The following is an 8,728-nucleotide window of genomic DNA, read 5'->3' on the forward strand; positions in this document are numbered from 1 at the left end:
TTCTCCCTCCCTCTCTGCTCACTACCTGTGAGACATCTCTGAGAAGAAGTCACATGAACTGACCCTGACGCAGTCCTGGGTGCTGGAGAAGCCACGTGGAGACCCCTGCCAGCCCTGAGATGCTTATAGAACCACTGCATCCAAAGACTTTCTCCCCACTGGCCTGTGATCGCCCTGCATTTGGCATCGTTGCATGTGTTTTGTGAGCCAGAGGGGACTTTATAGACTGGTATCAGACATATGGGCCAATACCGGACTTATGAGCCTGGGCTGGACTTGATTGGGATGCTTTCTTAATGTACAATTACCCTTTATGTAAAACTCTTATACACAAATATCCTACTTCAGTAGAATAGAATACTGCATTGGAAACATCTGTTGCAAAAGGTCTCTTTAAAGTGGTAAAACACAGAGCAGTCACCTTAAAAACTCAGGTGAGCATGACATTTGGTAAGCCATGACATTTTCTATTGTCTCGTATGCAAAGGATAGGTAATAAATATGGGAAGTTGAAGAATTGATGCCTGTGAATTTATCTTGTTAGCAAAAATGATAATCAAATACAGGCATCCTACGGCCCTGCCAGAAACAAAACTATGTTAGAAGAACAACCATCATATTTTCTTACACACAAAAATGTGAAGCCTTCATCTCACACACTTCAGAATTGCTGTCAGGAGGGATCAATCACTAAGAAGGGACATCATGCTTGATGAAGTAGATGATCAAGGTCAACGAGGAAGACCTTCAATGAGATGGTTTGACACCGATCTCGATGGGCTTTAAGCACAGCAACTGTTGTGTCGAAGGGGCAGGACCAGGCAGTGTAAGGTTGTTCAAAGGGTCAATATGAGTCAGAATGAATCTGATGGCACCTGACAATAGCAACCAACAATAGATAAAGACGTACATAGAAACATAGATGTAGGTATAGGTGTATTTCACTGCCTTTCATCTTCTAGAAGCCCCGTGCTAAGAGAATATAGCACCCATCCACCCTCTTGTTTAGAGATATATTTTATAGCCAGGTCTACTTTAGGGGGAAAAAATTAGTTAAAACGGAGATTTTTTTCCCCTTCTCCTTGCTAATTGAAGTTGCTGAAAATTTGATCAGTCCATTATTTGGCACTATCTTTAATCTTCTTTTGATAAGCTGATCTAAAGCTTTGGGATGACTAAACAAAACTTAGACAAGCAGCTGAATGGCAGGTTGTGGTTGTGCTCAGTCACCAGGACAGGGTAGGAGCCACAGTGAGCTCTGCATGTGTGGGGGCTGTGAGTGCTCTTGAACTTTCCCAACCTGCTTACCAGACCTGTCATACGCAGCTGCGGCTTGAGCAGTTCTCAAGCTGTCTTCTCTGGCCAACAGCATCAACATCACCTGGGAATATCTTGCTAGAAATGGAAATATGTGAGCCTAACTCCAAATCTACCCAAAGAGAACATCTGTTGGTGTGGCCTGGTAATTGATGTTTTAACAGGACCTCTGGAGGATTCTGATGCAGAACAAGGTTTGAGAACCAAGACATCACAGTAGTACTCATCAGGAAATTTGGGGCCTTGGAAATTTAAATGAGAGATATGAATATGTCAGTGCATTCATATAAAATATTTATTTTCATTTTCCCTCAAGATATATCTCCAAAATTCATTAGTTAGCCACGGCCGCCAGGTTGATTCCAAATATAAGGCAGAATAGAACTTCCCTCTTTGTGTTTTTGAGGTTCCAAATATTTGCAGGAACAGATAGACTAATCATTGTCCCACAAAATGGTTAGTGAGTTTGAACTGCTGACCTTGTGATAAGCAGCAAAACACAACCCACTACACCCCAGGACTCCTGAAATTCACTAGAACATTAAATAATTTGAAGCAAATAAGTGTCACTAGGGTGAAGATGTGTTAAATTTTCCAATACCATAATTTGACTCAGACTTACACCAGCTATAGAATTAAGAAATCTGGGTTTTAATCCTATTTATTGTGTGCGATAGCTATGTGGCTTTTGACTTGCTGCTAGGTGTCTGGTCTCTCTTAATTAAAAAATGAAAAGACTAATTACCTATTCTAATAATTAATATAACAACTTTCCCTAACAACTTATAAATAAGTATGGAGATAAATTGTGTGAAGGTACTTAAAAAATACAAGCAAATCTTCAAATAGTAGAATGATTACTACTATTTCTTTACACAACACCATGTTTTCATAATATATGTAAAACCTTATTGTTTGGAGTAAAATGCACTGTTTTTATAGCTTTGTAAGCATTATGAAAGATAAAATAAGTGTCTGATGGAATTATTTTTAGATTTTATTACTTATAAATGTTTACAGAGCTCTCTGCTATTTATTACAGAGCAGAAAGCAGTCTATCATAAAGCAGATCAATAAAATATGTAAAGAATTATAGTGAAATTACTTTGTAGAAAAAGTTGGTTATTTTTCATTTTAAAAGTTATTACAAATAAGCTGTGTAAAATACATTTGCCAAACAAATTACAAATAAAGCTCATTTGTAATAATTTTTAAAATGCACCATTTAGCTTGGATTTAATCATCAACATGATTTCCTATTTATTTCTGACATGTTTATTTAAGATCATTAAAGTCGCACTAACATTGATTGAATTAAACCTCCATGATTTTCAGTAGGAGGAAAGTTTAATAACTTCACTTTAGAATGGATATCCAGTTGTCCATGATTGTTGAAACTTCACATGTCAGTTGAAACATGGACTAAAGATCATTTCTATGTCAAAGACGCACATCCAGATTACTTTATGTGACTTACCCCCAGCATGATATCCACTATGAACACTGCCAAAGGGTCGAGAACTGTCCAGAGTCCCATGGCAATGATTAACTTTGATAACACATCCGGGCAGGAGGCACACAGCAGCCGACAGCCCCATCTGATCAGAAGCAAAAGCAGCATCACTAGGTTCAGTGTCAGAGGACCCACTACCAACAGAGTCAACTCTTCTTGGACAGGAAGTGAAGAAGCTGGGTAACAAAGCTCAACCGTGTGAGGGTAAAACTGGAATCTGTGGGCAAAGAAAGCAGTTACATGTGTGAAAACAACAGGGTTTACACAAAATACCAGACATACAAGTGTTAAAAGAATGGAGTGCTCTGTTGTCTTAGCTTATTTAATATGGAAAACTTGGCACATATTTAGAAATGAAATATTTGCCGTTGCATTGGTCCTAACTCATGGTAACCTCGTGTGTCAGAGTTTTCTTGGCTTTAATCCTCATAGAAGCAGATTGCCAGATCTTTCCTCTGTAGCACAGCTAGGAGAGTTCAAACCACAACTCTTTAGGTTAGTAATACAGTGCAAACAGTTTTCTCTAACTAGGCATCTTGGCACAAAGTAGGCACTGAACAAATGAAGTCTTAACTGGTTTTATCTTTTCCAAACCCTTAGCACTACCTCATCAATTCACTATAAAACTCAAAACCGAAGCAGCAGCTCTTGACTTACTGTCAACCCAGGATAATGTCGGGGTCCAACTGGGATCTCTAGAAAGGATTTTTAGGGTTGTGGCCCCTTAGAAGCAAATCACCCTCTCTTTCTTCTTAGGAGCCTTTGGGTGGGCCCAAACAGCAAACCTTTCGATTAGCAGTCAAGAACTTGTAACCGTTTGCACCCTCAGCTCCCCCAGCTGCTGGAACTCCATCGGTGGTGTCTATTTCTTAGCACAGTATCAGTACCTGTTGTCAGGTGAATTAAACCCTTCAAAGAGATCTGCTGCAGCCCTAGTCCCTCTACCTGTGAAGAAGACCTTGTTGAACTAGTGTGAGCTGTTCAGTTAACAAGTGGTCCCAAAGATCTAGGGTGGAACTTCATCCACCCTGAAGAGAATAAATACAGAGAGAGCCACAAAGTAATATAGCCACTTGGCAGACATTGGGGTAATACAGCTGCAAGTCAGGGTTCCAGCAAATACCAGGAGCTAGGGAAGATGCATCGATCTGAAGAAACCAATAAATCTCCAGGAAAAAAACAAAAAACAAAGCTACTAACCCTATTATTTTAGACTCCTAGCCCCCAGAACTGTAAGGCAATGCATTTCTGATGTTACTTACCGCCTCGCTTGTAGTATTTTGATACAGCACCACTAGGAATTCAGCCACAATGCTAGCACAAAGTAAACCCAGGAAGTGCTCATTATTGCTCATCTTATTGTCAGGACTCACAATGAAGATGCTATGTGACACTGAGCTGATGGAGCTTTCAAAGCTGCCAATCAATCTAGACAATCACCAGTGAAACACCCTATAATATCTTGTACTTGTGTTACTTCAAAATTTGGCTAACTTCTACTGTTAACGGATTTTTGTAGGATACTTTATATTACTGAAAGCAAAGCTGTCTTGAAGTACTTACTGATAAAGATCAAAGGCTACAGCCTTCCAAGTGGATTATATCTCAATATAACGAAAATAGGATCCTCCCAACTGGACCAATATGCAACATCAGGATAAATGGAGAAAAGAGTGAAGTTGTCAAGAATTTCATTTTACTTGGATACACAATCAAGACCCTTACAAACAGCTGTCAGGAAATCAAAGTATCGCATTAGACAAAGTTCGTGCCAAAGATCTCTTTACATTGTTAAAAAATAAGGATGGCATTTTGAGGATCCCAGGGCACTTGAAACAAGCCATGGTATGTCCAATCACCTCATATGCATATGAAAGCTCAATAAAGAAATCACCCACGCATTAATGCATTTGGATTATGGTGCTGGCAAGGAATAAGGACAGGACTGGAGACTCACAGAAAAACTAACAAATCTCTTTTGAAAAAAGTACACCAAGGATTCTTCTTAGAAGTGAGAGTAGAGGGACGGCTCACATACTTTGGATCTGTTACCCGAGGAGACCATTCATTGGAGAGAGACATCATTCTTGGTAAAGCTGAAGGTCAGAGAAAATACCTTAAATAAGGTGGATTGACACTGTGACTTTAAGAATGGGCTCAAACATAGCAATATTTGTAGAGATTCTGCAGGATGGGGCAATGCTTCATTCTGTTGCTATCGGGCTGCTAGGAGGCAGATCTGACTTGATGGGCCCTAGCAACAATTGATAAAGGGAAGACTCTTTCTAAATCCAAATGTGTGTTTTGAGACGGTTTGCATTATAGGGGAAGGAAGGAAGGAAGGAAGGAAGGAAGGAAGGACGGAAGAAGAAAGAGAGAGGGAGGGAGGGAAGATGGGAATGAGGAAAAAATGTGCAGCTAAAACCCCTCTTTGAAAATGCAGCTCATTAGTATATATGAACTTACTGTTCCCTAATAAATTCAAACCACTGTGACTTAATCTCAGAAGACTATCAAAATCTACACATGCGCATTTATATTTAGTATGCACCCATACGTTATTTTTATAAAGTCAGACTCTTCTTAAATGAAAATGGGCACACATCTTTATTTTTATCGGAACAATCTACATTTGAGAAAATGAATTATACTTGTACTGGTATCTAGGTCTGTCTGTCTATCGTGTCTAAGGAATCAATTTATGGAGAGAGAACCTTAAAGGTGTCATCTTTTCCCAAGGACAATGGCCCAGGAAGCTGTCCGAGCTTGAGAGCAATCATTTGAATTTAATCATTTTGCCAGAGAAGCAATCTTTGCTTCGCTGAGCACAGGTGATCAGTCGACTTGCGTTACCCCTAAAACTTCCGCAGCCTAAGTTACTCTGATAAAATCAAAATAGAATAACAGATTGTTGCTAAATTCCATTTTCATTCCTTCGCAGGTTGTATTAGAACATAGTTTAATCTTCTGAGTTTATATAAATATTGATGTACGTGCTATGAACACATCCATAACATGAGAATGTAAGTGTACCAAGAAGTTCTTGCTTGCACGTGAAGACATTTTTTGCCTTTTCAAGTGGTACCTGCCTCTCAGGCCTTATCATAAATGGACAGGAGAAGAGTTTTTGCTATCATTTGGCTTATGGGGATGAAAACACATTTCTTGGACATTCAGGGGAAAGCACTCACTTGGTAACAGGTGTTGAAATCGCCTTGAGGAAAAACCACTGGCCAAGGTAATGCAAGTAGAGCCTCAGGAACCAGAGAGAAGCCAGAAGCAAGATCGTGTACCAGAAGCTCTGGCTCCGCCATTGAGCTAGCTGAAGTTTTGAATACACTGACATCAGCCCAACATGGAGATGTTTGGAGAGAGTTCCAGAACCTTTCTTATCAGCAGAAGAGCTGAAAACAAAGAAACAAGAGATAACAGCTGCTGGGCTTAATGAACAACCCAAAATACAATCTTTTGAGAATGACCATGAAGTTATCACATTAAAAAACACAACAATCTCATTGCTATAGAGTCAATGCTGACTTGTAGCGACCCCTGTGGGTTTCTGAGATTGTATCTGTTCCAGTCAGTAGACAGCCCAGACCTTGTCCCATGGAGTTGCTGGTGATTTCCAGCTGCCACCCAGAAAGATCTCAAACCAGTTCATAACCACTACACTCCCAGGGCTCCCTGAAGACACCAGGCAAGTAAAAAGGTATGGAAATATATATTTAATACTTAGGGGAAAGTGAAGGAATATGGAAATGTCCTATTACAAACAGTGAATTTATTTTAAGTGCTTCAAATATATAATATATTCCAACTTATCTTACCTAGTCACATGATCCTTCTCTGTTACTATTAGCCAGCCAGATAGGAAGCTACTATATAATCGAAGTGAGGTAGTTAGGTAATTTCATGTCCATCTTGAATTTGTGTGAAAGCGTACGGGTGAAGTCCAACCTGTCCATCAGGTCACAGCCTGATGCCGCCTCCTTGTATGTGTGGCCTTCTTATAAGAAGAAACTGGAAATGTCCCTCTGTCTGTCTCTTTCCCTGCCCCTCTCCCTTCCTGGTTGCTGGAACTTTGCCTGCCTCCAGGTCCAGGGCTGGCCCTATGGCAACCACTCAACCCCGACAATTATTGGTGGCCTGCCGTGTTTCTACCTACTTTGGATCCACTGAGTCTGCACCCACTGGCCTGTGCTCCTGCTCCCCTTTCTGCTTCTTCACAGTTATTTGAGGCTGAGGAGGGACTGACAGGTGAACTTTCACTTTATGCACTTGAGGTGAGATGGGCTGGGGTACCTTCTGGATAAATAATTATATCTTGATATAAAGCACTTACACACACACACACACACATGCATATATATATTGGAGTGTCACTGATTGTATTTCTCTAGATTACCTTACTTAACCCACAATCCAATTGCCGTTGAGTGCATTCCACGTCCTGGAGAGCACCCGTGCATTACAGACCACCTGTGCTACATAGGGTTTTCACGACTAAGTCTTTTTTTTTAATTAATATTTTAATTTTTTATTTTTCTTTTCTTTTCATTTTTTACATTTTATTAGGGGCTCATACAACTCTTATCACAATCTACACATATACATACATCAATTGTATAAAGCACATCTGCACATTCTTTGCCCTGATCACTCTCAAAGCATTTGCTCTCCACTTTGTTTGGAAGAAGATTGCCAGGCCTTTCTTCCGGGGTACCTCTGAGGATCCTCACATCAACAACTGTTAGGTTAGCACTAAGTGTTTGCTCAACCCAGGGCTTCTTCATTAAAATAAATTTCATTATCCGTATGAAGCATGAAACATTTAATTTTTATATTTAGGCTGAAATTAATGCTTTATTAATTTTATTATCAATTAATAATTTTATCACCACTAGTAACTGGAACCCTTGTGGTGTAGTGGTTACGCGTTGGGGTGTTTGTGGCTAACCACACACCTCGTGTGTAACCACAAGGTCAGCAATTTTAAACCCATAGTTGCTCCCTGGGCAAAAGATGGGGTTTTCTCTTGCCGTAAAGAGCCACAGTCTTGGAAACTCACAGGGAAATTGTGTCCTCTTCTATAGGGCTGCTTTGAGTCAGCATTGACTCTAATGGTAATGAATTTGGTTTGGGTTTATTTCAGATTAAAAAAAAGATTCTGTTTGTGTGACTTTTTATAATAGTGGTCTCATACTGAGGTAGTTTGTTTATTATGACAACCTGGCTGATAAACACATGTGGGGTTAATTGAAGGGTGGAGGAATAAATGGCTCAGTGAGCCTTGCCTTTCTGATTCTTGGGTCTCTTGCTTTATGATGGTCAAACCAGGGTGCAGCTGCCTTAGCCAGTTCCCTGATTCAGCTGGCAAGGCTCACTTCCTGCAAGACATCGCTGAGGAGAAGCCACATGGACCTACCCTGATGCAAACCTGGGTGCTGGAGCAGCCGTGTGGAGACCCCTGCCAGCGCTGAGATGCTTACATGTTCACTGACTTGGCTTTCTTTCTGCAGTAGGCATTATTGTGTCTGTTTTGTGAGATGGAGGAAGACTTTGTGGATTAGTGTTGGACATATGGGTTAGTGGGTTCATGTTGGACTTGCGGGCTTGGGCAGCACTGGGTTTGGATGTTTTCTTGATGCGCACTTAACCTTTATATAAAACTCTTGTACACGGATTTCTGTGGATTTGTTTCTCTAAAGTACCCAGGCTAATACACATACTCAAAAAAAATAGTTATCCTTTTGTGGTTGGCTTACTTAAATCAGCATAATATCCTCCAGATTTATCTATACTATGAGATGTTTTGCAGACTCATCATCAATCTTCAATGTTTCATAGTCCATTCTGTTATGTATCATAGATTGTCTATCCACTCTTCCATTCATGGGC

Source organism: Tenrec ecaudatus, chromosome 7 (assembly GCF_050624435.1).
Source record: "Tenrec ecaudatus isolate mTenEca1 chromosome 7, mTenEca1.hap1, whole genome shotgun sequence".
Classification (NCBI taxonomy): domain Eukaryota; kingdom Metazoa; phylum Chordata; class Mammalia; order Afrosoricida; family Tenrecidae; genus Tenrec; species Tenrec ecaudatus.